The following is a 25,815-nucleotide window of genomic DNA, read 5'->3' as shown; positions in this document are numbered from 1 at the left end:
CTGATGTAACCATCATATAACCATCTTCTAGTTTCAACTAGTTTTAGGCTATGTAATGTCAATCTTTAATCCTTTAGGTGATGTCATGACATATATGATGTTGTTCTTTAGTCCTTTACTTGCTACAACCAATCAGATCGATTCACTGTCTGTAGGTGCAGTCTGAGAATTGTTTGTGTTTTGCCGGATTATTGCTTTCTGTCCCTCTGTACAACTCTCTTTGATTCTCAACTAGTCAAGTTTGTTCTACGCCTCTCGATGTGAATAAATAGTTCAAACCTTATTTGTGTCTGCGCTTTGGGATCCAACCTCCAGCACATGACAGAATGAGACTGTCATGTTGCGGAGGGTAGAGGATCCAGGTGCAGGGAACATTCTTTGCCAGGAGGCAAAGAATGCGATAAAAAAACAAAAAGTTTAATAAACAAAAATGAGGAGGCAAAAAATGAGCTACAAACTAAGAAACCAAAACAACAAAGTCCAACAGGGTAAAACAAGACAAGGCAAGAACAGAACCGGCAGTATGACGGGAAGAAAATGACAATGAATCGACAGACAGAGGAGAAATAAGAGAATAAATACACACGCACACTAATTGACACAACGAGACACAGCTGGGCAAGACACAAGTGGCAGAGGGTTCTGATAGGCTGACACACGAGGAAGTCAGGCAAACACAGGCGGGCAGGACAATGCTTGACGAGACAATGAGAGACACACAAGGAAAGCAGAACATAATAGATCATAACGAACTTAAAGGAACGTATTGACGTCAAACAAAAGCCACTCAAAACTAGAACCCTGACAAAAGCAAAAAAAACAAACCAAAACCCAACCCAAACTATGACAGTCCTGTCCAACGGTGATATGGAATTGCCTCCCAAATGTGGTTTCAATCTGTCTCGCAAAAATTGAATTTCACGTGCTTTATGACTGTTCAGAGTTCAGTCTACAAAGGAGCCGTCCAGTTTCAATCTAGGTGGGCTAAATAAAAAAAAAAAAAAAATAAAATAAAAACTGATTTTGGCCTATCAGTCTGAACAAGGCCTTTGCGTACCTCTGATCGGCTAATAAAAAGGTGTGGCCCAAAATGTATTTTGGTTATGCCTCAGGAAAATAAAACCTCCATTATCAGTCAAGAAATTATTCCTTTAATAGAGAGCAGAGACACCGTTGAATGGAACATATCACATCTATGAATATGTGCTGAGATAAGACAAGTGTGAACACAAGAAAGAACAAGATATGCCAGTTATTACACAATCTGTCCAGGCATGACAAAATTTTCATACTAACCGTCTACCAATTTAAAAAAAAAAATGCCTTGAAGGTATTGTGTGCCTTTTTGCTGATTAATCTAGTAATTAGCTAAGGTAATGATTTGCATCCGAGCAGAATAGAGTCAGCATGCCTGTTTTATCTTCATTAGAAAGAAGGCGCCGCTTTCAGCTCAAAACAAAACCAAAACATTTTTGCTCTTCTTCCATCATTCATCACGGGGCAGCAGATCTGACTTGATATTAGATATGGAGGGCATTTTCTCTTTCTTCCTTTATGTGTCTTTAGAGGGCATTGGAGGGTCAAAATGCAGTTTAATATAAAGGACAATATTTGCACATCTGAGCACCTCCATCTATAGACTGCTCACCAAAGACAATATTTACAAATGCTCACTCAATAACATCTGCTGTGGTTTGTGCGCAGCGGCATGGGGGAGCAGGGGAGATGATGCACATCCCTAACTCATGGGAATAGAACGGGCTCTCAGGTTCCAGCCGCTCATCGGAAAGCTTCAAATGCCACAAACAAATGGTCCCAGATGCCAAGGCATGATGCAACACAGTTGAATTTCAACCTCATGGGATGACTTTGATTATTTAGCGCAGGGAATAGGCAAATGGCACTTGGCAGGATTAGTGGAGTATAATAAAGAGCAACAGCCAGGTCTTAGGGAAACTAGCTAAATAAATGTAATCTGAATAAAAAAATCATCCAAATTGTAGGTGATGAATATTGTTTTCAGCGCTTAGTGTAAATATACTAGAACATGCGTACAATAAATAACTCACACTTCTAAAGGAATAATTAGTAAAGAGTGTTCTTACATGTTGTCATTACATGCATTCAGACTGTATACACAAAACAGTCACTTTTATTCACATCTAAAATAATCACATTATTATTATAATTCCCCCAACACTTTCTTAGATCTCATTTAAACATGGAGATGACTTGAGCTAGTTCCTACAATGGACACATTGTATAAATTTGGTCACAGCTGACTCATGAGCAGCAAATAATGATTCAGATGTCAAACACAAATGTGGTGGTCATACTAAAGATCCCGTCTGAACTGTTTCAACCCTTGAATCACTATTTAGGATACACAAGTCATTCTGTGACTAAGTTAGTACACAGTCTGACTGGATGCATCTAAAGTATAGAGACAGATGAGTAACAAGGACCTTGGTGTAAGTCACAATCTTTAGTCAGCAACAAGTGTGGGAGTATTTGTGCTAGGAAACCACAAACTTTAACACTCAAGGATTTCAAAAATGTCGCTGAGCAATAAGTGGATGTACTTATGTAGTGTGGGAGGGAGGTTACAAAGGGCATGATGTTCGAGGCACCTACTGCTACTCCAGTCTTTTAATCATGCACGACGAACATAATCAAATTACAGCACCTGATGGTTGCAGTACTTTCCCATGTCAGTGTTCTGTAAGTGCGGAAAAACAAAATCCTATGTTAGATCCCACCAGCAGACTCAGTACCCCTTCCACAATACTATTTCATATAAACCCAGTACCCATAGCTGTGGCCGTGTTTTTTTTTTTTATGACACCGCACCTTATGTGAGCCCTAATGAGCGTCTGCCACAACTCACTGGATCAGGTCAGAGTGCTACTACTTTGCTTTTATTAGACATCGCTGGCGTCAGGCCAAAACCCTGAAACCTACTTCCAGAATAGTCACTATTAAGGAGACCCCAAAGACAGCATGATTGTTCGAACATTGCATCATCAAAGAGAGCAAGCCATTTTCAAACCTTTAGATTGGTCAGTAATTTGGAAAATAATAATAATAATGCCTACCACCATGCTGTAACTACAGTATACAGTATATGCATCTAAAATACTCGTAGATAGATCAGACATCCAGTCTTGCATTCATAAGGGCAATACATATGGTAGAGGTGGGTGAATCGATCCAAATATTGATATTAGCGATACCAAGTCAGTATCGATATTGGATCGAAACTGGCACTAAAATATCGATCTAGTAGTTTAGTTTCAGTTTGGCCTTTTTTATGCACTGCTGCTGTTTGGTCAAACAGATAACGGGCATGTCATAGTAGTCTGTTTCGATCGTGTGCTATCACGTGACTTAGTATCTTATCTTTGTAGTAGATTGCATGAACACATACAGTATTGTACTTGAAAAAAAATAGTTTTTGGCATGTTGTTTTATGGTTTATATTTGTTGTTGCATGATAATCTGTAATATCTTGTTTATTTAGGTTGAAAAATAAGTGTTGAAAGCAGCATTTTTAGTTAATTTTTGTATTTGTAGTTTCTGAACAACATATTATGATTTGTTTAAATTTATTTTCATATGATCAGTTTGTGCACTTTGTTTAATAATGTTAAAAAAATATTTTGTCATGTTGGAATGTTTCTGGGGGGAAACATTGATAACGTTTTTTCTATTTATCAATTAACATTGTCCTAATTTTGTCCACAAAAACACGTAAAGGTTGAAATTGGATTGAGAGAAAGCAATTCAATGATATATACTATAATTTTCAAAAAGTATTGGTATCGGCGATACTGGCCCTGTATTTACATGGTATCGGATCGATACCAAAATTTGTAGAATTGCATACCACTACCGGATGGAGTAAGCTGTGTTCATGCCCACAACAGCGCCATAAACTGTTTTTTGGCTTGTTCAGGTCTGCAAAATTACTGTTGCTCGGTCTAACACACCTCTGCGCACATTTACGCCATGATCTGTGCCAATTTATTTATAAGAGACTTGCTTTAGTTAAAGCTATTTGACTGAATGCATGTACGCAGATCAACTGAGTTGCAGAGTAGAGCTACAGACTTAAAACAAAAAAGATTCCAGAAAAAACATCATTCGATTTTCCAACAAGCAACTGCTCAATTTTATTAGCGTTGTAAACAAACCTCGCGGTTACAGTGGCAGGTTCAAAAGTTCACCAGACAGATGAGACAGGAAATTACATTCTACATATGAAAAGTGTTTATTAATCACACATCATCTGAAATTCTGCCAATGTACTTATAGCTCTTTTTAGGTTAGCAGTAAATATTTTGCTATGGTGGTTTTTACATTTTATGCAGGCGTGGATGAAAACAGTGAGGAATAAACAAACCAACATTTTATATTCATATCACTGGCGTCGGAATGAAATATTCAAATGTTCAAATTTTGTTGATTTCATATTTTTGCACACACCTATATTATTGCTTAGACCCATATGGGTGGCAATGTTAATGGCCCAATGACCAAAGGTCCAACAAAGAAAGCCTTTTTTAATTATTATTATTATCCATCCATCCATCCATCTATCCATCCATCCATTTTCCTGACCGCTTATTCCTCACAAGGGTCGTGGGAGGTGCTGGAGCCTATCTCAGCTGGCTCTGGGCAGTAGGCGGGGTACACCCTGGACTGGTGTGGACTGGACTGATTAATTATTATTATTATTATTATTATTATTATTATTATCATTATCCATCCATCCATCCATTTTCTTGACCGCTTATTCCTCACAAGGGTCACGGGGGCTGCTGGCGCCTATCTCAGCTGGCTCTGGGCAGTAGGCGGGGGACACCCTGGACTGGTTGCCAACCAATCGCAGGGCACACAGAGACGAACAACCATCCACACTCACACACACACCTAGGGACAATTTGGAGCGCCCAATTAACCTGCCATGCATGTCTTTGGAATGTGGGAGGAGACCGGAGTACCCGGAGAAGACCCACGCGGGCACGGGGAGAACATGCAAACTCCACCCAGGAAGGTCCGAGCCTGGACTCGAACCGGAGACCTCAGAACTGGGAAGCAGACGTGCTAACCACTCGACTACCGTGCCGCCCTATTATCATTATCATTATTATTATTATTATTATTATATTGTTATAATAATAAGAATAATAAGAATTATTATTATTATATTATAATAATAATAATAATAATAATAATAATAATAATAATAATAATAACAAAAATAATAATTAATTTATTATTATTATTATTATTATTATTATTATTGTTATTATTATTATTATTATTATTAATAGTCCTGAAATGTGATGATTTTTAAAGATGCAAGGATTCCTCCCAACAACAGTGATATGCAGGTTAATGTAGTCCTTTATGAATCAGTCTTCATTTTCTAATTGAATCATATCTGATTATGTACAAGGTGCACCAGACACTTCCGTGCACTAACAATTCTTAGGCAGCATTAAGTAATGCACTTTACCTCTATGCATCTTTACTGACTCAAAACAACAATCAGATATTTTTATTTTATTTTTTCTGTGTAAAGTAATCCATGGAAACACAAATCTATAAAAGTCAGGATAGGGAGGGGAAATGTATGACTTTTGTAAGGAATGGGAAAAAAAATCTTGGAGAGAAGTGGATGCTTGCCCATGAGGCTCCCTCGTTTCCATTAAAGTCAAACAAGCAGAGTTAATGTTCTCCAACTTCTGGTGTGGCATTACAGTGAACCCCATAAAACCATCCTTGCTGTGCATTAATCAACGTCATGTGTTTGCTAAGCGATGTGCCGCTATGCCATTGAGCCGTCTTAAACCCCATTCATGACCGTACGATGGCAGAAGAGCTTTTAAATACTAATTTAACGAGGAACTCCTTTCACAGAGGAAAGTAACATGATTTTGAGAAGTTACAGTAAGTCTATGTCAATTTGAATTTATTCAACAATAAAACATCTTCTTTATAATGCAAATGTAATCTTTTTGGGGTTAACCTGAAGAGGTAACTCAAGACATGCTGTTTGTCATGTTTACGAGGGTCATGTGGCTTTCGCGGTTGCAAAGAGAGGAAGTGGCTAATGATTCCGAGTGACACATGCAGCAACACTTTCCAATACAAACTCTTACTCATGGTGTTATTTATTCACCCTTCAACAAAATCAGTATTCATCACTGTGAAAACCAAAAGAGAAAAAAATCTTAGGTAGTTATGTGCTTTTTGCTCAGATGATTACTTTGAGTTTGTTGAGCGAATAGTGTCTAATAGGGGTGTTAAAAAATCGATTCGGCAATATATCGCGATACTGCAGCACGCAATTCTCGAATCGATTCAAGAGGCATCGATTTTTTAACATCCTTTTTTGATGGAAAATTCAACAAAACGTCTAACTTTCACACCTTAAGCATGGAAGACTGTTATATTAATGGAACATTAAGCCTTAATATTTTTATTTCAATGCTGTTCAAACATGAAAAAGGTTACAACCCGTTTGTTAAATACAGTGGCTCACTGACTGAAGTTTCAGATCAATAAATTTCATTTTCATACAAATCTTACAGTGTGCATGTACAAGTTTACTGAATGGTATTTTCTAAATTTGAGTAAAAAGTCACAACAATCGACTTGTAAATTCATATCGGGATCAATGGGTATTGAATCGAATAGTGACCTATGAATCGTGATACAGATCGAATCGTCACGTACTAGGCAATTCACACCCCTAGTGTCTAATGTGTAATGTAATGCACCTGAGAACCCTTTTCTGTACAACAAACCTCATCCTAAATTGTAACATAAAAAAAATAAAGCCTTTTTTCCTGAGTCATATTATCAAAATAAAGTGAGCACAAAAAAAAATAAAAAATAAATAAAAAATAAAGTGAGCATCATGAAATGATTCAAAAATTCTCTCTAGGGGTGTCAGGCGGTTACATTTTTTAATCGTAATTAATGGCATGACTTCAATAGTTGACTCACAATTAATCACAAATTATATATCTGTTCTAAATGTACAATAAAATGAACAATATTTTTAAGTTTTAGTACTCTTAAAAGTGGAAAAATGTTAAACTAATAGAAATATGGCTGCATCTTTTAATCGTTTATATAGTAATTTCATAATAATTCATAAAATTGAGTTAAAATTAAAAAGATCTAGTGCACTGTAAAATAACAAGTGATATTGATTTGTGTTGAGGTCAGTTTCTGCCACTAGATGGCATAATTGCATTTGTAAGATATTGGTGACAGCTCAGTTAAAGGTACCACTGATTGTCACACCCATCTAAGTGGGGTGAAATTTGTTCTCTGCATTTGACCCATCTCCTGAGGGAGCGGTGAGCAGCAGGTGCTCGGGAATCATTTGGTGATCTAACCCCCCAATTTCAACCCTTCAGGAGCGGATACACATACAGTACTTCCATAGAGCAAACAGAACTTCTTGCCCAATGTTTAAATATGACAACTTTCACATCTGGCATTAAAGGGCTGCAAGGTCTGTTTTGCCTCAGCCAGGTGTCGGCAATCGGCGTGTGTCAAACTGTGAGAGGAAACGTTCACTCTGATCGACTAGCGGATTCTTTGCCCTCATACCCTTAATCCAAAATCCCTGGTGTGTTTAAATAGGTATTCCTAGTTAGGGGGCCCCTTTGACAGACATGCCTGTCATAGGCATGTTCTCTGAGGTTATTCTCGATGATAATGTAAAGGGATGGAGGGCAACGGCGACTTTGTGTCCTTCATTTCCTCTGCCTCGCTCTCCATGCTTCCTTGTCTCAGACAAGGAACCTAATGAGAACCAGAAAGGTCAAGACACTGCTGACACATAGAAACCGCTGTCCAAATTCTACACGTACCAGCTCTTGTTCATCCAAACCAGAACCAGCACACTCCACTGATCACATAGCACGGAACCACAAGAGTAATACAGAATGTGACAACATGATAAGCAAGCAGTTAGCTGCTATTTTTCTTTCCATGCTTAATCTGCTAGTTAAGTTCTGCCAGGAAGTATTCGGAAGCAGGATGACTTAAGGAACATAAATGTTCACTGGCAAAGGGCAAATTTGAAGCAGCAATTGAGTTTTTGTACCTGGAAATCGCGATCAGATTTCCACCCTTGAAATAAAAAGTAGTTTACAGTTCCGGGTCAACTAACCAGAATCTTTTGTGGTGAGCGGAAACCTGCTCTATGGCTCCCATTGGAAGAGACTGGTTTAGATTTAATCACTGTGAGCCTTGGCTTTTTAAGGTGTCCACTTGCTAAACTGTATTTTGTCATTTTATTTTTTCAAATGTTGTTGTGATTACAAGAATCAAAAATTCTCTGACACAAAACTTTTCAATATGACTTTCAAAATGATTTTAAATATAGAAACTTGGTTGAAGTTGGAAAAATGTTGAATATTTTACTATGCATTTAAAGGTGTATTCAAGGATCTTCTCAAAAAGTAGAAGCCAAACGTCCATTTGTCACTTTAAAAAATGTGCATGCGGCAGACCATCCTACCAGCTCTCCTGCTCTTCCACGGGGGTGGGGTGGGAGGGGTTTGCGCCGAACGTGCAAGCTTATCTTCATCAGTCTCTGCAGCCAGCTTCACTTCATAGCCATTCAGCCATTTTCAAAGTATGCGGTGTCGTCGGGGAGCCGCAACGATGAATGGCTGAATCTGAAGCTTAGCGGCTACATGCTACAAACACTCAAAGTACGCGTGTGCAGCGAGGGACGAGCACGCACGACGTCGTTATGGCAGATTGATTGACCAATCGTTAAGATGATCCACCCGGAAAACGCAGCGACCAAAGATCCTTGAATACACCTTTAATGATTCTTTACTGTCCAGTATTTTTGTGTGTTTTTTTTGTTTTTTTTTTGTGTGGTTTTTTTTTGGGGAGGGGGGCAGTTCTACAAAATAATCTAAGCGTTTTATTGAGATGCGCAAAGACAATTCAAAAATCAACAGGCACACTTGTCTACTCCAAGCTGAGCAATGTATATTGTAACAAGTATTTGCTCGTTAACTTACCGTACGCTACTAATGTGGCCTCATCAAAAGGTCAGCTGTGTGTCAGCTGTGTTTCAATGCCTATACTTAAACTGTAAAAAAGCATGTTCTAATATTCTTCATCTAAAAACCAAGGGAGATTCTCATGTGATATGAATAAAAGACTACACTGACAAGTTACAGATCTTCTCAGCTGCCTTTGATGAACACTGGTGTCTTTTGTTTTTGTTCATAGATTCATTGGGAATAGAGATGAAAACCTTTTCTCTAGGGGATAGCGGAAGAGATCAGAGAAATGAGTTATTTTTCTTTTTTCTTTTAGCAAAGCAAGGATGCACTCCTGTGGTGAGGATATCTCAGAGCCCTTTCAGGTTGAGCCATAGCTACTGTACATGAAAAGAGCAAACAAAGTCGGTTTGAGAGCTGTCCACTTGGACAGTCTGTTCAAAGAGCTCTGGAGACACTAAATGTGGAACCTATGGAGTCAAAAGTCACATGATTTGTAATTTGGCCCAAATATTTTGGAATATACTGCCAAAGGCGCTCAAAATGGCAAAATTTGCACTGATGTCATGTTAATAACATCACACACGAAACAAGCGTACAAGACCTCAGTTCAACAAGATTTCACTGACTAGATAATGAGTACAGATACTAGGTATCGGTATTGAGCCGATACCAGGCTTGATTTCACGGTGTTGGTCAGGAACTACAAATTAGAAGTCAGAAGAATAGAAAATTGCCATTAATTGCATGCAATTTTGAGGAAAATGCTATAATGGGGTATTGAGATCGTTATTTAAAATGATCTGTCAATGTTTTCTTGGGACATTTTATGCATCAAAAGTACACACTAAATTCTGTAGAGTAAATTTGACTATTTAGAGTGGGACCGAATAAACTCAATTTTAGAGGAATATTTACACTTGGAAGAAAGTAAAATAAATAATTGGAAAAACAATAAAATAAAAGTCACTCAAGGGTTAAGGAATAAACTCCTGACCTTCAGCTAGGGAGACAGCCAATCTACTCCCTGAGCCACGCAGCTCCTGATGTGTGTTACTCTATCACTTATGTCTTCGTAAATCCAAAACTAAAAACATATCTTTTTTTGTCTCTTCTTGGAGATAAGCAAAACAATAGGAGGAGCATAGCTCAGGTGGGAGTGTGGCAGTCTCCCAAACTCAAGGTCATGAGTTCGTTCCTCAACCCTTGAGTGACTTTATTTTATCTTTTGTCAATTCTTATTTTACTCTCTTCCAAACGTAAATATTAGCCTACTCTAAAACTGAGTCTATTTGGTCTCACTCTAAATAGAGTCAAATTTACTCTACAGAATTTACAGCTTACTAGTAGTATAGGTACTACTTGTACACAGTATTGGTGACTACTCAAGAGTTGAGCACTTGTACTGATATCGATCTGGAAAAAAAGTGGTATCAAGCATCCCTAATCAAAAGTATATGTGATATTGATATTGGTAACTAACTACACGAGTTGAGTACTTGTACTGGTATCGATTTTGAAAAAAAAAAAAAAAAAAAAAAAAAAAAAGTGGCACTGAACATCCCTAATCAAAAGTACTAGTGGTATCAGTACTCGGCATTGGTGGTGACGGTGACTATTCCAGAGTTGAGTACTCGTACAGGGATCAGTCTCGAAAAGAGTGGTATGGAACATCCCTATTTGTGTGTATGTGCATAAGATGCACAAATTTTAGAGGCAAAATGCCACCATTTCGGGGTAGTCGGGAGCCCTGTATCCAATTCAATTTAGCATGAATTCCTTCATTTGCCTCTATAGTTAGATGTTTACTAAGAAAGCATCAATATTGCCTTTAACCCCGAAAATCGGGGGCATCTTAATGAAAGGAATTTTAAGTTTAATTTATTTCAAGTGAACCGTAACTCCCCTCTGGAGTCAGCTTTGTACCACCAGTGAGAGAGGTGAAAAGGGGGTAGATGAAACTGCAGGCAGAAAGGAAAGTCATCTACAGTGGTACCTCTACTTACAAAATTAATTGGTTCCGGAAGAAAGTTCTTAAGTAGAAAATTTTGTAAGTAGAGACGCATTTTCCATGTAAATGCCCTAATCCATTCCGAGCCTCCCAAAATTCAGACATAAATGTTTATAAAGCATAAAATTGCATCAAAACATGTAACAAATACATGTTACAATTAGATTATTGCACAATAAATGAGAGTTCTGCGTAATGTAAAAAACAAAGAATAGAGTAAAGAATAAAAATGATGGTCATTTACCTTTTTAACTGCTGTCCTCATCGTTTTTTGCCCTGTTTGGTTCATGTTCTCTCTCAGAAGTGTTTTTTCTGCCTGGTGTTTTGCAAAGAACTGATCCAAGGATGTTTTTTTTTTTGTTTGTTTGTTTTGTTTTTAAACAATGCTTCGTAAATGTCCAAGGCAAACATCATCTTAGTGAGCAAACACCCGACTGGTGAACACTTTTTCTGGCCGATTCTTTTAAACAAATTCTGAAACGTCATGGAAACTTCCGGTACGGCGACGCACCCCCCCCCCCCCCCCCCCCAAAAAAAGGCCCGTCTCGTCGTAATTAAAAACTTACTGTGCCTTCGTCAATCACCAATTGTTTGAATTTTTGCACAAATTCGTCGGCCGTTCGTTCATACATTTACGAAAAACTATTGGAACACCTCATGGGCCGCGGGATGAACAATGAGGACGCTGTATAGACACCGATCTAGTATCTAGGCTCATAGATACCTATGGTAAAGGTTCCTCTTAGCCAATGGGATGCCAGAACGATGCACAAACACCGATCCAGTATTTACGCTCATAGGTACCTATGGTAAGAAATAGCCATAGCCGAAAATATTTTGCGTTCGGTAATGTATTTTTACCTTCGTATCTAGAAATTTCTTTCGTAACAAGAGGCAATATTTTTCCGTTGAGGCGTTTCGTAACTCGAAAATTTCGTATGAAGAGACGTTCGTAAGTAGAGGTTCCACTCTATCTATCTATCTATCTATTTAGAAGAGGAAGGTGAAAAAAAGACAAAGGATGGAAGTGCATGAGAAATAAATTGCTAAGCCACAAACTTTTGAGGGAAGCCATAAGTGAGGAAGACATGCTTCAGACAGACAAATGTGCTAAGTGAAACAAAGTGATCAAATATGAAACTATATCAACACTATAATGCAACATATGAGAAATTATTAACCAATGTCACATTGGCTCCTACAGCCCCCACCATTGTTGAGGGTTATTTCAAACAAGGCTTTGTTTTTTATTCTGTTTTAATCAACCAGCTTGTTTTTTTTTTTCATTATTGTACTCAAGAAAGACAAGCCTTGTAATAGACTCAAAACAATAGCTGGCGACAGACAGATAAGGATGTACAGTATATTATCAGAAAATGACTCATACAGGTTCAATGTTTTGGTGGTGGAGAGACTGTTGTTTCATCTCACACAACAGAAAGAATGGATTTGCGACGCTTGTCATCAAGATGCCCAAGTAGATTCCAAAGATGTCATTCTTCTGGCCCAGTGGGGACGCTGAACGTCAGTCTGGACTGTTATCATGGGAAACTGATAACTTTTGTTTGGTCTTATTCTGATGACAACAAACCTTTTAAGGAGACTCACACAAATGCTCAACTCGAAGGAATGAGCTGAGGAGGTTGCTGGATCCAAACACAACAAATGTTAGTAATTTCTCAAACGTACTGTACATACAAATTTAGGCAGCATACTGGTGACATTATGTTGTCATGCTTGGCTCTGTTGCTGTCAGTGACATCATGTGCACAGCGTAAAGCATTGTGTAAAGGCACAGAAGTTTCCACTGTTTGAAACCACAATGAGATTGTACATATGAAGGCATAGACAGACATATGTATTATTGCAATGCTTTGGAGGGAGAGTATCATTTCAGCTGCTTTGGGCTACAATGGAGATAATGACTGTCAGGAAATTCAGACCATGTCTGTTTCTACAGAGTGAAATAAAGTGACTGCTTGTAGTTGAAGTGAGCTGCTGGCAGGAGTTTGAACAAGCGCTGCACACTGTATTATGACCTCACTGACTCAGCAAGGGAATATTCTGTGGGGAAAAAAAATGTGGTAACAAACCACTTCAGGTAGGATCACTGTTGGTAACGACCAATATGGCACACCTGTTTTCTGAATGTTAGCCATGATTGCCTATTACCTGAGCAACTCTGATGTAATTTTCTGTCGACAGCAAGTGGCAAAATGGCCGCCCCCTGAGGTGAAGAAAAACAGGTGCATTTAGCTGATTAACCCAAATTCCACAAACAATATTACTCACAATTCCGTATTTATAATAATGGGGGCCCATACATCATATTTAACCATTTTTTGTGTTTGACTTCCGCTTTAACAAAAAAAAAAAGAAAGTGCAAACAACATATCATGACTAAAATACACTGAAAATAAAATAAAAATAAGGGGGTGGGAATAGATTAGTTTATACTTCCGCCTACTCCTTTTCGAACATGTGTAGCAGGTATGTTATTACCTATGTTGTATTGATTAATTCTAACTGTTTTACTTTAGTTTTTATGGTTTTGTTTTACCGTTTTTCCCCCCTCAAGTTAAGGTCATGGTGGATGTGAGTGATTGAGGTATGGTGGACCTAAATGCAGGGAAGTTAGGCAGTGAGACAGGAATTAAGTGCAATACGTGGACGTGACAGGACGCGATTAGACTGGTCGCCGCAACTGGACAGGACGTCATGACTGAACAAGAAGACGTGGCTGGGCTTGGTTTGGCTTCAAGACATGCAAGACAAGCAGCTGAGGGCACTGCTAGTTTGTCACACAGGGGAAGGGAAGACACACAGGTGGACGTGGTTACACATAACGAGACAAGGGGAAAGACAAGGAACAAAAAACACATTAAAACAAAGACATTAAAAAATATGAACACCCAAAACAAACAGAAACCCAACCACACAGGGCCGAAACATGACAGTTACAGTACTGTATTATGCTACACTCTTGTTTCTATGCATGCACAGCAAAATAGAGTCGTGTTAAATATAACACTATAGTTAGATTTAAAGTGTTTATATGTGTCCACACCAATGAGTGTTAATCTGACACTTTTCATAGTGTGATTTATTTTTATTTATTTATTTTACACTTTACCAGTGTTACTCCAACTGTTTACAGTGTAGTGTTATAAATCTACACTGGTAAACACTGTTGTGTTGAAAGTAGCCTACTCTACACTAGTGTCAGTGTTAAAAATTTAACTCAAACTAACACTTTACTCTGGTAAAAGGTACTTCATTTTCATTTTTAACGTTTTTTCCTCCTTACAAGGCCCTCAAAGTGCTTTTGACTAGTGTTGTTCCGATACCGTTTTTTTTTGGCCCCCGATACCGATTCCGGTACCCAGCTTTGCCGTATCGTCCGATACCGATACCATACCGATACCTATGTTTTGTTTTGTTTTCCTCAACATGAAAAAGCTGCCCTGCCATTGGTTCAGAGCATTCAAGGGCCAATAGTATATCTTAGATCAGCATGTAGTGAACATGTCACATATCAGTGAATGTCATGCACAAGCAAGACACAAGATGCTGCATCCAAAATCCAAAATTAACGTTGGAATTAATGGTATTGGCATGTTACTTGTGAGTACTCACCAATACCTCTGCCAATAACAGTATCGGTAACGGAACAACACTACTTTTAACTAATGATGACACGGCATCAGACACAACTTGGGGGTTAAGTTTGTTGCTTAAGGATACTTTTAGCGTATTTCCACTGAAGCCCAGCACCGCGCTGGTCGGCTCGCTGGCAGGCCAGCCTAGCCCAGTGCTTCTCAAATAGTGAGGCGGGCCCCTCCAGGGGGGGGGCGTTTGACCTCGGGGAACATGCTTTTTTAATTTTTTTTATTATTTTTTTTAACTGTCTTAGAATAAAGTGCAATTGCACCTCCACTACATTAGGGGGCAGTGGCGCTCTCATTGGCAGAGTGTGCGCAGGGAGCATTCGCTCGGTGGTGTAGGGGTTTTGTTTGCACTGAGCATGCGCGCTTTGCACACAGCACAGACTATGAGTATGAAGTAGGCACGAAGTGTAGAAGATCCTCAAGTGACACCATGAAAAAATATTTAACAGGGATGAGAAGACAGGCGGAGAGAGACGGAGATAAAGAGACAAATGAAAGTAGCCCGAAAGCTAAGACGAGGAAATATGACGAAGCGTATGGGGGGGTGGGGGAGATGTTTTCTTCTTCCTAAGGGGGCCATGACAGAAAATAATTGAGAAGCACTGGCCTAGCCCAAACCACGCACGCACTGTGTTTCCACCTCCAATGTGCATCTGGGACGCTAGGCGGAAGTGACACATAACTGGCTGCGACACAATAGTCGAGCGCGGGAAACAACACATAACCAAAACACAAAAGCCATGGAGGACGACGCTGCCCGGTATCGGTTGTTTGTTCTGTTATTTGTGGTGCTTCAGATGTGGCGCTTCTTCAGAGCTCGCAATGCAAGGAGGATCGCCACCGCGAAGTAAAGAACGATATTTTATCATCGGAAAACCCTCGTGTTCATACACGCTGATAGCAATGGGGGCGAAGAAGATGACGAACACTTGTCGAAAAGGACGCGGCTGGTAAGCCCACTGATGACATCACAGGACCAACCACCCAATCAACTGGCGTGGTGTTTTACATCATGTCCTGGGCTCGCTCTGGCCCAGGTAGGCGAGAGGGCCGCGAGCGGCTCGGCACGGTCCACTTCCGACACGGTCAGCTGTAATGGAAACACTCGCCAACACCGTTCTAGCTTTGCACAGCGCGGTGCTGGGCTGCAATGGAAGTCCGCTATTTGACATAGTTGCACTGGCCTGACATCAAACCCAAGCTCTCAGGGTTGGGTGACAACCATTCTACCACTGAGCCACGCTGCCCCAAGAATAACAACAACAATCACTATTGAAATGCCAACAGCACGCTGGAAATTGGAACATTTGTCCTTCACCGGAAAAGAGTGTATGGCCAATTTAACACTTAAGTTAGGGCTATTAAGGTTGCACTTAGCTTCCGCTCCAACACTTGAGGAATTTTTTTTTATCCTAACAGTCTCAGAATAACACTGTTTACACCAGATTTCATTGAACATTGGAAATTTAACACTGAGAGATTCCCTGTGTGTATTATATTGAAGGGGCACTGTCATTGGTTGAATCAAAATATTAAATTAAAGTCCCATCAGATTATGGGCAACATAATCTGACATGGGAGCTGATTGGAAGATAAAAGGGACCTGGTTGATGAGCACAGGTGGGAGGGAAAAACAAATGAGTAGGGAAAAGACATCAGATAAAACAAAACCAAATACAAATCCAAACAAGTACTCTCTCTCTTTCTGTGTCTGTCTCTTCCTCCCTGGACGGTCAATTACTCACCTCCCAACCATCACACTCTCACTCCCACAGACTGACAGACCGCAGCGCCCTAGATCACAACCCCTATCCAATTTTTCCTAAATGGCACTGTAAGCCCACGCGCCTCTTCATGTAATTTATGAGAAGGCTGTTAACACGCTTTTGACACTTCACATTCTTTGCTGTTTTGAACGTAGACACAATTATATATTGATATAATAAACACAGTCCAAAGGGATTAACTCTGAATCCCTTTGAGAGTTCCATTCTCTATTTTTTTTTTCCTGGTGTCAAAGTTGTTTTAAATCTTCATGATGTTAGCTGTCTAAAAGATGTGAAAATAAGAAAAACTGCAGTGTGTGAGCTCAAGATGAAGGATGAAAATTCAGGTATTGAAAAGGCTGCTCAGATTTACAGCAATTCCTTTTTTTTTCAATGCAACTATTCAGTGACAGCTTTTTAAAATTAAATTTAGAATAGAAAAAAAAATAGCTTATACGAGTTTCTAATCAATTGGCACCGTGGAGATGACACACTATTAGTATAGCACTCAAGTTCTTCATCGTTCCACACAAGCATACAGTGATGATATTTTCATAACCTGGTTATGATGAGGTAAGAGTCTATAAAAGAAGCTTTCAACAACAGCTGCAGTGGAATGACATCGGCTCCCAACCCTGCAATCACGTCTCCTTTCTGCGAGCCCCAAGCCACGCATCGAGAAAAAACGATTGAAAAGTGTCTCTCGAGGCACGCGATGGTCAACATTGAGATTTAAAGTCTTCAAAAGGAACCAGTACCTGTATATTATTATAGACAAAAAAACAAAAAGAAGGTGTGGTGGCTTAAATCATTTGTTGCCATTTGCCACTGGACAAACTTTCCAAAGATACAAGTCATGTGCTTCCATGATACACGTTCATGAGTTGAGACTTTTACCTAAAACAGGCTGAATTAGTAATGGGCTAATAAATTACCCATTACTAATGTTGAATAACAGCTTAATGGTTGAGTTTAGGACCTTGGATAATAAATAACGAAATTTTTCAGGAAATTATGCTACAGTTGTCTAAATATACATTACTCACTAACAACGTAATCATCAGCCCTCATGCATAAACTAAGCATAGGTCACTGACTTTATTTGGAGAAGTAAATGGATACAATTAACGTGGAGCTTCAGTTGCCAGAGGTTCTGCCAACATCTGCATGTTGTTGCAGCTGTCTGCATGAAACATGATGAGTGGGTTTGTGTGTTTATGAGAGTATGGCGGCGAAGGAGGTCGGGGACACTGCAGCACTGTCTCTGCTGCTGAGTGACAACGCTTGTGGGGTCAGTGAAGTTTACATCAAATTGTTCATTGGCAAATATTCAATTAAGTGACAAAAATATTTACATTTAAAGGTTAGGATCTATGACGCAGAGTAGGTGAGCAGAAGGTGCTTAATGAGCACTGTAAAAGCGTTCAAAAATAATCAAATAAATGAAGTAGTCAATACTCAAAGTTTTATCAAAACTACCGGTACTACTAATTTAGCTTTTTGAAGTTGTGTAACTTTGTATGCTTTTGTGAGTAATTTGTACTAATAATTTCTGATTAAAGGGATACTTCACTTATTTAGCCCATTATAGCAATAAAAAGTTAATATTTTGTCTATAATTAATTTGATACTTTCATTATTTTTCACGTACAATTAGTACCTTTAAAAACACATTTTGCAACTTACTTCCAACTGAAAATAACATCACAAGGACTCAGATAAACCAATCACAGCTCGCCTGTTTTCTAGGTTTGGTCATGTGACATTCCCAAGCTGAGCTGTGATTGGTTACCTGAGCCCTTGTGATGTCATTTTCAGTTGACGGCAAGTTGCAAAATGTGTTTTTAAAGGTAGTAAATTTACATGAAAAATAATGAAAATACCAAATTTATAATAGGCAAAATATTAATGTTTGACTGTCATAAATGGCTAAATAAGTAAAGTATCCCTTTAAATGGAACTATACTAGTTTTGGGGTATGTGATAACTTAAAAACATAAATTAGCTGTAACCTAATAAAATGTTATTATTTTTTATTACAATTTTGTTTCTATTATTTCAATAAAGTCAATTACAAAAAAAAATAATTCATATAGTACATACTAAAAATAATGCACGCATCATTTTATTTTGAAAAATATTAACCTAGTATTGTATTAATAATGAAATCAGTTTAAATGTATAATGTATGAGGGGTAGGACTAGGTAAGTTTTTAACTTCTTCCTACTCCCTTTTGAACATGTAAACTATGATGAGTTTGTTTGTTTGTTTTTCTTTCTTCTTTTCTTTTTTAACTTTTGTTTCTCTGCTGTTTGTTTATGTTTAATAAATCAAATCAAAATCAAATAAAAATAAAACTTAATGTATGTAATGTAATATTTTATGTTTTGTTTAATGTTTTGTGTGTATGTTTCATAATATATTTTACTTGTTAATTTGTAATTTTAGCCTTATTTTACTCTGCAGTTGACATTGTAAATGTGAATCTGTTCTCCGTTACCATAGCTGGTTAAAATAAATAAATAAATAAATAAATAAAAAAGTCCTGCCTGCCAAAATACTGTTGAAGTTGTATGGTGGTGATGAATGTATTCAGTCCCACAAGTAATATGTTTGTTGTATGTTTTATTGTTGGAATTTTCAGCATGCAAAATGGCACAGTATCACATCTTTTCCAGTCTTTACTTCACCAAAACTGAACATTAGCTAAATTCTTGATAGAGCGCTTCTATTCCGTTTACATTGTGGGGCCAGATCTAATGTGCAGGGTCATTTTGGCTGAAGGTCTGATTACTGTGTTGAAATACAAACTTTCAAAATCCAAGCATGTTTATTTTGCGATGCCATTTTGCTCTCTATGTATGCATGAAGCAGGAGTGGGTGCTTTGGAAGCCACTCTGGGGTAGCCATCCCGATCTAGAGAAGAACAGGTGGACATTCCCGTCAGCAGGCTTTCCCTTCTAATACCATAGCGCCAAGTGAAGAAGGCGTTAACACTTTTACAGCTCCCTGGGTAGTGCAAGTCTCATGGTGGGCCTCTGTGAAAGCCTGTGGTGACAGGTCACCTTGGCGGAAAGTGGCGCTGTCCACTTGAGCGTACCGCCAGGTCAAACACTTCACATTTGTGTCACGTTATGCAGCTTTCAGAGTTGATGTGACAAAAATTGCCGAATATGTCAAATGGGGCTCCAATATTGTGAAACATTAAGAATTGTGCACTCTCAAATCCTCCCGGTGTATCCGTCACTCATATACGTGATGCACAGCTGATTCTAGAACCTTACAACCAGCCTTCATTCTCTTAAGTTTAAGCTTAGCACAATGGTATGGTAGATATTCAACAGCAGTATTTTAGAAACACACAGATGATCCATAGTAACAGTTTGAAATGTCAGACAGAAACATTGGGGGGGACTAGATAAGAAAAATAAAGGTGGGTGTTATGTGTTTGTGGTTATTAAACATTCATATGAAGTGCTGATTTTCTGACAGAAAAAAAAAAAAAGCAATTCTGTTTGAAATAAACCCGAATGCACAGGAGGCCCTTGATGTCACTTGGCTATCCACCAAGCTCTCCAATTGCTCATCACAGTCAGAATAGGGGAGGAACTGCTATGTTTCCATGTTACACTCACATGTGCACTAATTTCATACATGAAATCTTTTGAACCCAGGCCAGAGATGTTGCAATTCTACTGAAAGCAATTTGAAGCAGTTTCTTTTGACCGATGAAGAATATGATAGTTTCGTCTTAATCCATGTGAAATTCCCAACAAAGACTTGCTCAAAGAAGTTAATAGATCATCATCAATATGGGGGAAAAAAATCTAAAGTAGACAGTTTGACCAAGGTATCTGGGCAGCAACGTGACAGACATGAGGGAGGGATGGCTGGACAAGGCGCCTGGGAACTTTGCTCCAAGCGGATGACAGCTCTATAAGTCAGACACTGATAAAGCAGTCAGCAGTGACAATCTCTGGGCTCCAGCCAAGCAGAGCGTCCGTCCGGCACAGATAAAGTCAGACAGGTCATCCATCAGTTTGGAGACAGAGAGTCGAAACCACCTCAATAGAACCAACTCGATGACCATCGACTGTAGGAATGTGCTGCTGATCTTTTTGCTCGCATGGGGAAACAAGGATGGTTTGGAACCCCCGTGGAGAATTCATATATAGAAATGAGTGGGAATGGGTGTCACATGGGTGTTTAAGAGGCACTAGTATAGCACATCTATGGATTGAAAAAGTACATAAAGGTGGCTAACAATGGTGAGGGTAAAACCCCTCTAAGATTGTTAAAACCATCTTGGCTGTGAATAATTGCGAGCTATAGAAAATTTCATATAATATTATACAATACATTCCCACATGTTCAAGCAAACACAGACAAGCAAGAGGGAGGAAATGGTGTCACCAATGAGTCCTTTACGAAAAGATGTGAAGGTACATTTTGTTGAAAATTATGTTTTAATTTTTTGTTGATTTTCCATGCTACTTGTCTCTCTCTGTTCATGCTGTCTCCATTTGAGTTGTTTTTGTTGTTGTTGCTGTCATGTTCTGAAGTAAAGAATTAGTCTTTATAGTGATTTGAAAAAAACAAAAACAAATAGGCTACATATAACCAAAGAACAAAATAATATCCATCTCCTGTTTACAAAGAATTATTCAAAATTGCACACAATGTTAGCATTCCAACTGTCCTGATGCACTGAAATACAGTACACAATAATTATATATATATTATATTATTAATTATTTTAAAAGAGGAAACCAAGTCAAATATTTTCTTTCCAAAAAATATGTCCCATGCAGTCTCACTACTCTCAATATGCTATTCTGATTTAAACATGTATTTGGTTAATTTTCTACTTGATGGTCAATTGATCTCATTTATTGAATACATCTACCTTAAAGCGAAGTCAGGTCAAATATTTAGCCATTTTAGGGGGTGGCCATTTTGTATCCTGCTGTCGACTGAAAATGACATCACAACCTAAAGGCTCAGGTCATGACCAATCACAGATCACCTGTTGTCTGGGTTTGGTCACGTGATGTTTGCAAACTGAGCCCTTAGGCGCTCTGATGCCATTTTCAGTCGACGGCAAGTGGCAAAAAGGCTGCCCACTGAGATGGGTAAAGTTGGGTGTTTTTTGCTGCTTAATTCATATTCCACAAACACAATATTAAAGAGGTGTCTGTGTCAGAAATTCTATCGTTCAGCATACTGTATTTTTTTTGTCCATATTGTTATGCCACAGTCTAATCCCGAAATCACTTCACCCTTGATTTGGAGACACTTGGCTGAAGATCTGCCATTTTCTTTTCTTGCAAACATCAAATATTCTATCACAGCCACTGTCACGTTGTTAGGCATGAGGTGTGCAGGGTGTACCCCGCTTACTGCCCATAGCCAGCTGGGATAGGTTCCAGCACCCCCTGCGACCCTTGTGAGGAGCAAGCGGTTCAGAAAATGGATGTTTTTATTATTATTTTTAATTAATAATCACTACAATAGGAAAAAAAAAAAAGACTCAAAATAATCCATACAGTAATAGTGTAAAATAATGAAGACTGTAATCGCCGGAGGCAAGTTCCCACTCATGTTTAAACAGTAAGAAAAACAGGCAAACATACACCCTATTTAAGTATTTAGGCAGAGCTGGGCATGTTGTCGGAAGGTCTGTCAATCAATTAATGGCGAACGGCTGTTTTGTTGACAATTAACAAATGACGGGAAACTTAGAAAAATTGATAGAGTAAAGCTCAATCGTGCCGGAAGTTGGATTTTGTCCGTTAGTGTAATCATCAATAACCGGGTCAGTACCAACCGACCTTCTCAGTCCATCAATGTCGGACGTGCCATTCTCCAAGCCTTCTCTCTTCTGGCTTTATCCAAATGGGCTCTTTGCACAGCTCAACTACTTCCTGGACTGAATACCACGTTTTTGTTTCCTGTCTTTCATGAGTGGACAAACTGATTAGTTCAGGTGTGTCTGGCCAATGTTGTTGTAGTTACTGAGATCAGGCACACCTGGATTAATCAGATTGTCCACTCATGAAAGACAGGAAATGAAGGAGTGGTGTTGAGATCAGGAAGTAGTGGATTTGTGCAAAGAGCCCATTCTGATAGCTGGTCGGGTTCTACAGTCCAGTTGACAGGTCACGATGATAATGTTTTTCTCCTGTTGTAAATTCTTTATGTGTAACATTTATGCAATTCGTAATTTAGTGCTCAATTTGTTTGTTTGTTTGTTTGTTTGTTTGTTTATTTATTTGTTTTTTAAATTAGGTGCCTTTTAGTCTGCTAAGGGGTCCTTTAATGAGCCATTTTACGTCAGGCAAGTTAATGAACAGCTAAGGCAGTGGTGTCAAAGTCCGGTCCTTGAGGGCCCGTGTCTTACATGTTTTCGAGGTTTGTATTCAACACAGCTGATTCATATTTAAGCTCATCAGCAAGCTCTGCAGAAGCCTGATAATTATCCTGATCATTGAATCAGGTGTGTTGGAGTAGAGAAACCTCAAAAACATGCAGGACTCAGGCCCTTGAGGACCGGATCTTGACACATGTGAGCTAAGGTGTCCTAAAAATGGGAAGTATTTAGTCAGTATTCCTGGCAGTTATGACCGTGTGTGCCTACTATATGTGGCGACATTAGTGAAGAAAATAATAGTAACTTAACAAACGACGTCAAGTGGAAAATAGTGATGAGGAAATGTAATATAGCATGACAGAAGCGTGTTAAAATATCATTGACGGACTGACGATTGACAGACTGCGGCCATTAAAATTAATGTCGATCCTAAAATAGCGGCTGTAATTTAGCAATGACGGAAGCCGGGTAAAAATAACATTGATGGATTGACGATTACAGTTTGGTTCGTGTTGAAATATTGATGGCAGGTGCTGAGTGACAGGTGCTCAAAATTCATTGACACGCCCACGTCTGCATTAAGGTCTCGATTCTTATGACCAGCACAAATCCAGCACACTGCATAAATCTGCGTGTTTGACCAGGTGTTGGTAATTTTGCAGACATGTAAGCCGGTGTCCTTAAAAAAGGGCTGTTGGTGCCTTCGTGATTGGCAACACACTAAGCGGCTCCTTTCATTCCCTTTAAATGTGGCACTCATATCTCGCATGAGTGGAAAAGGTCACATCAGTCTGTATGGGACTGAAGCATTGTCACTGTTCTTGGCCAGTGTGGCAACAGAGCGAGTACCGTATTTTCCGCACTATAAGGCGCACCTAAAAGCCTTCAATATTTTTCAAAAGCTGACCATGCGCCTGATAATCCAGTGCGCCTTATATATGGATCAATATTGAGCCGCAACAGGTCTCGCTGTCAAGACGCTATCGGTGACCCTGCACGATCGGTGACGCGCATGCGCAGAAGAGCCCGCCATCTTGGATCTCTAGCTAATACTAATACTTTACCTCAGAGAAAATAATAAAACAGCTGTTTATTCATTTTGGGAGTGAATGGAGTTGTCAGGCAGCTGGTTTGTGATCTATTAATAAAGTTTGATTGACCTATCTGACTGTTTTGTTGACATTCCCTTTCGCGCAGCACCATCTAATGGATGCATACCGTAACCCCAGCCTCCACTGTAGCGCCTTATATATGGAAAAATTTTAAAATATGTCATTCATTGAAGGTGCGCCTTATAATGCGGTGTGCCTTATAGTGCGGAAAATATGGTACTTTAATTAAATACAATACTACTATACGTTGGACCACATGTATCCCCACCCCCCCAGTTTCGAGGCATCACCTTCAGTGTGTTCATTGCCACCTGGCAAAATGACATTTTTCTTTGCCTCAGTGTCAAAATGCCACAGCGCGAATAAGCTGCATTCCAGTCAAACAATAGCATTCTTGTCATGCTTCATGGTGCTTCCATACAAAGGATGTCTTGCCGCTTAAAGACATACATGCGCTGAGCGCGAGCGTTACACAAGCAGCATTTAATCACACTGCTCGCAAAGCTGGCAGTGGAGTGAGTGTGAAGGACGCACTTTCAAAGAACGCTATTCTTTCTCCAGCTGTCATTGCTGTGCCTCGTCTTCCTCCGCGCATGTGCATCCAAACACTTCAGCACTTTCGGCTCAAACACATCTTTAATTGTACAATAACACAGAAGGGGAGAGAGGATTGTATGGGCAAGGCTACAAACAAAACAAGGCAACAGAATTGTGGAGTGCAAAGTTTCTTTTGGAAGTTGCTCAAGAACAACAAAACGCTCAAGCAAAGCAAATTGCTGGCAAGTGTGGAATTAAAATGGACAGTTAATTAATCTTCCACACTGAGAATGCACTGTGGAAAACATGAATGTGCTCTCAGAAGGAAAACAATACATCATGGATATACATAATAAATTTATTAGTCAGACTTCATTCTACTGTAGTACAACCAATTCAAGTTTCCCTCTTTGGGCTACTTGTAGAAAAAGTGATATTTACAGGCAATGCATTTGAAAATGAGTCCAAGTTGTACGTTTCATGCGTGTGACTGAGGTAGCTGAGGCTACAGCTGTTTCTCATCAGCAGGACTTCAGGCTTACAATGAGACCCCTGAGGGGAACCTGCGCTTGTGCTGTATGAGCAAAAGTAAGCCATGCAGTTATTTCCCCTAAGTAATATAAAAGGGAATGAAAAAAAAAAAAAAAACTCCACCAAATGCAGTCAAGATCTGTCTTGACCTGTCTGTACGCCACCCCATGAATCACTCAGTCATTGCTGCATAGGGAATGCAGTGTAAGATTTTGCAACCTTGTGCCTGCTAGGAAAGTCGTGCGGAAGACGCCCCTGGCAGGGGATCACAGCAAAACCGTCTTCCATTTAATTGGCTTCATGTTTTCTGCCAAGCATGGCCACTTTGAGCTCCCAGAGTTCAAGTGTGGTAACTTCACCCCTGCTCAGATGACTTTTGGTATTGCATATGCATATGAATGCATAGCCAGCTGTGCAATGTGACAAATGTGATGTGGTCGTGCCCGCAGTTCCAAACTGTTTCACCCTCAGCTCAACTTTGGCAAGCTCAGAAAAGTGCAAAACACAAGTACGGTGGCCCCAAAGGGTCCAAAAATGTATTTCCAAAAGCAACCTTCAACTATATCGCTGAGGTTGTCAGGAGGCAGCACAGTCTAGAGTTCTGAAACTCGTATAGCAGATGGATGGAGGTTTAAAGTAACTTCAAGGGAACTTCAAAATATCAACAGGATGCAATCCTTTCTCTGTATATGTATGAAAGTCTCAAGAGAAAACATTTTCTGGCGCTTGTTTAAAATGCTGCCAAGTCTGTATGCGATATCAAAGGTAA

The 25,815-nt window shown here is 39.2% G+C and overlaps 1 long non-coding RNA gene across 1 annotated transcript; it reads right to left on the bottom strand.

Annotated features, from left to right (window-relative positions):
• Positions 1 to 12,520: 12,520 nt before the first annotated feature.
• Positions 12,521 to 22,444, bottom strand: LOC144023369 (uncharacterized). Its single transcript, XR_013284537.1, has 3 exons — positions 22,328 to 22,444; positions 13,234 to 13,288; positions 12,521 to 13,125 (listed from the first exon to the last, which is right to left on the bottom strand). It is a non-coding gene; the product is annotated as an uncharacterized LOC144023369 (long non-coding RNA).
• Positions 22,445 to 25,815: the final 3,371 nt, after the last annotated feature.

The sequence above is a fragment of the Festucalex cinctus genome, chromosome 8 (assembly GCF_051991245.1).
Source record: "Festucalex cinctus isolate MCC-2025b chromosome 8, RoL_Fcin_1.0, whole genome shotgun sequence".
NCBI classification, from domain to species: Eukaryota; Metazoa; Chordata; class Actinopteri; order Syngnathiformes; family Syngnathidae; genus Festucalex; species Festucalex cinctus.
Note: the sequence above shows the minus strand (reverse complement) of the source record. Positions and strands in the feature narration are given on the sequence as shown.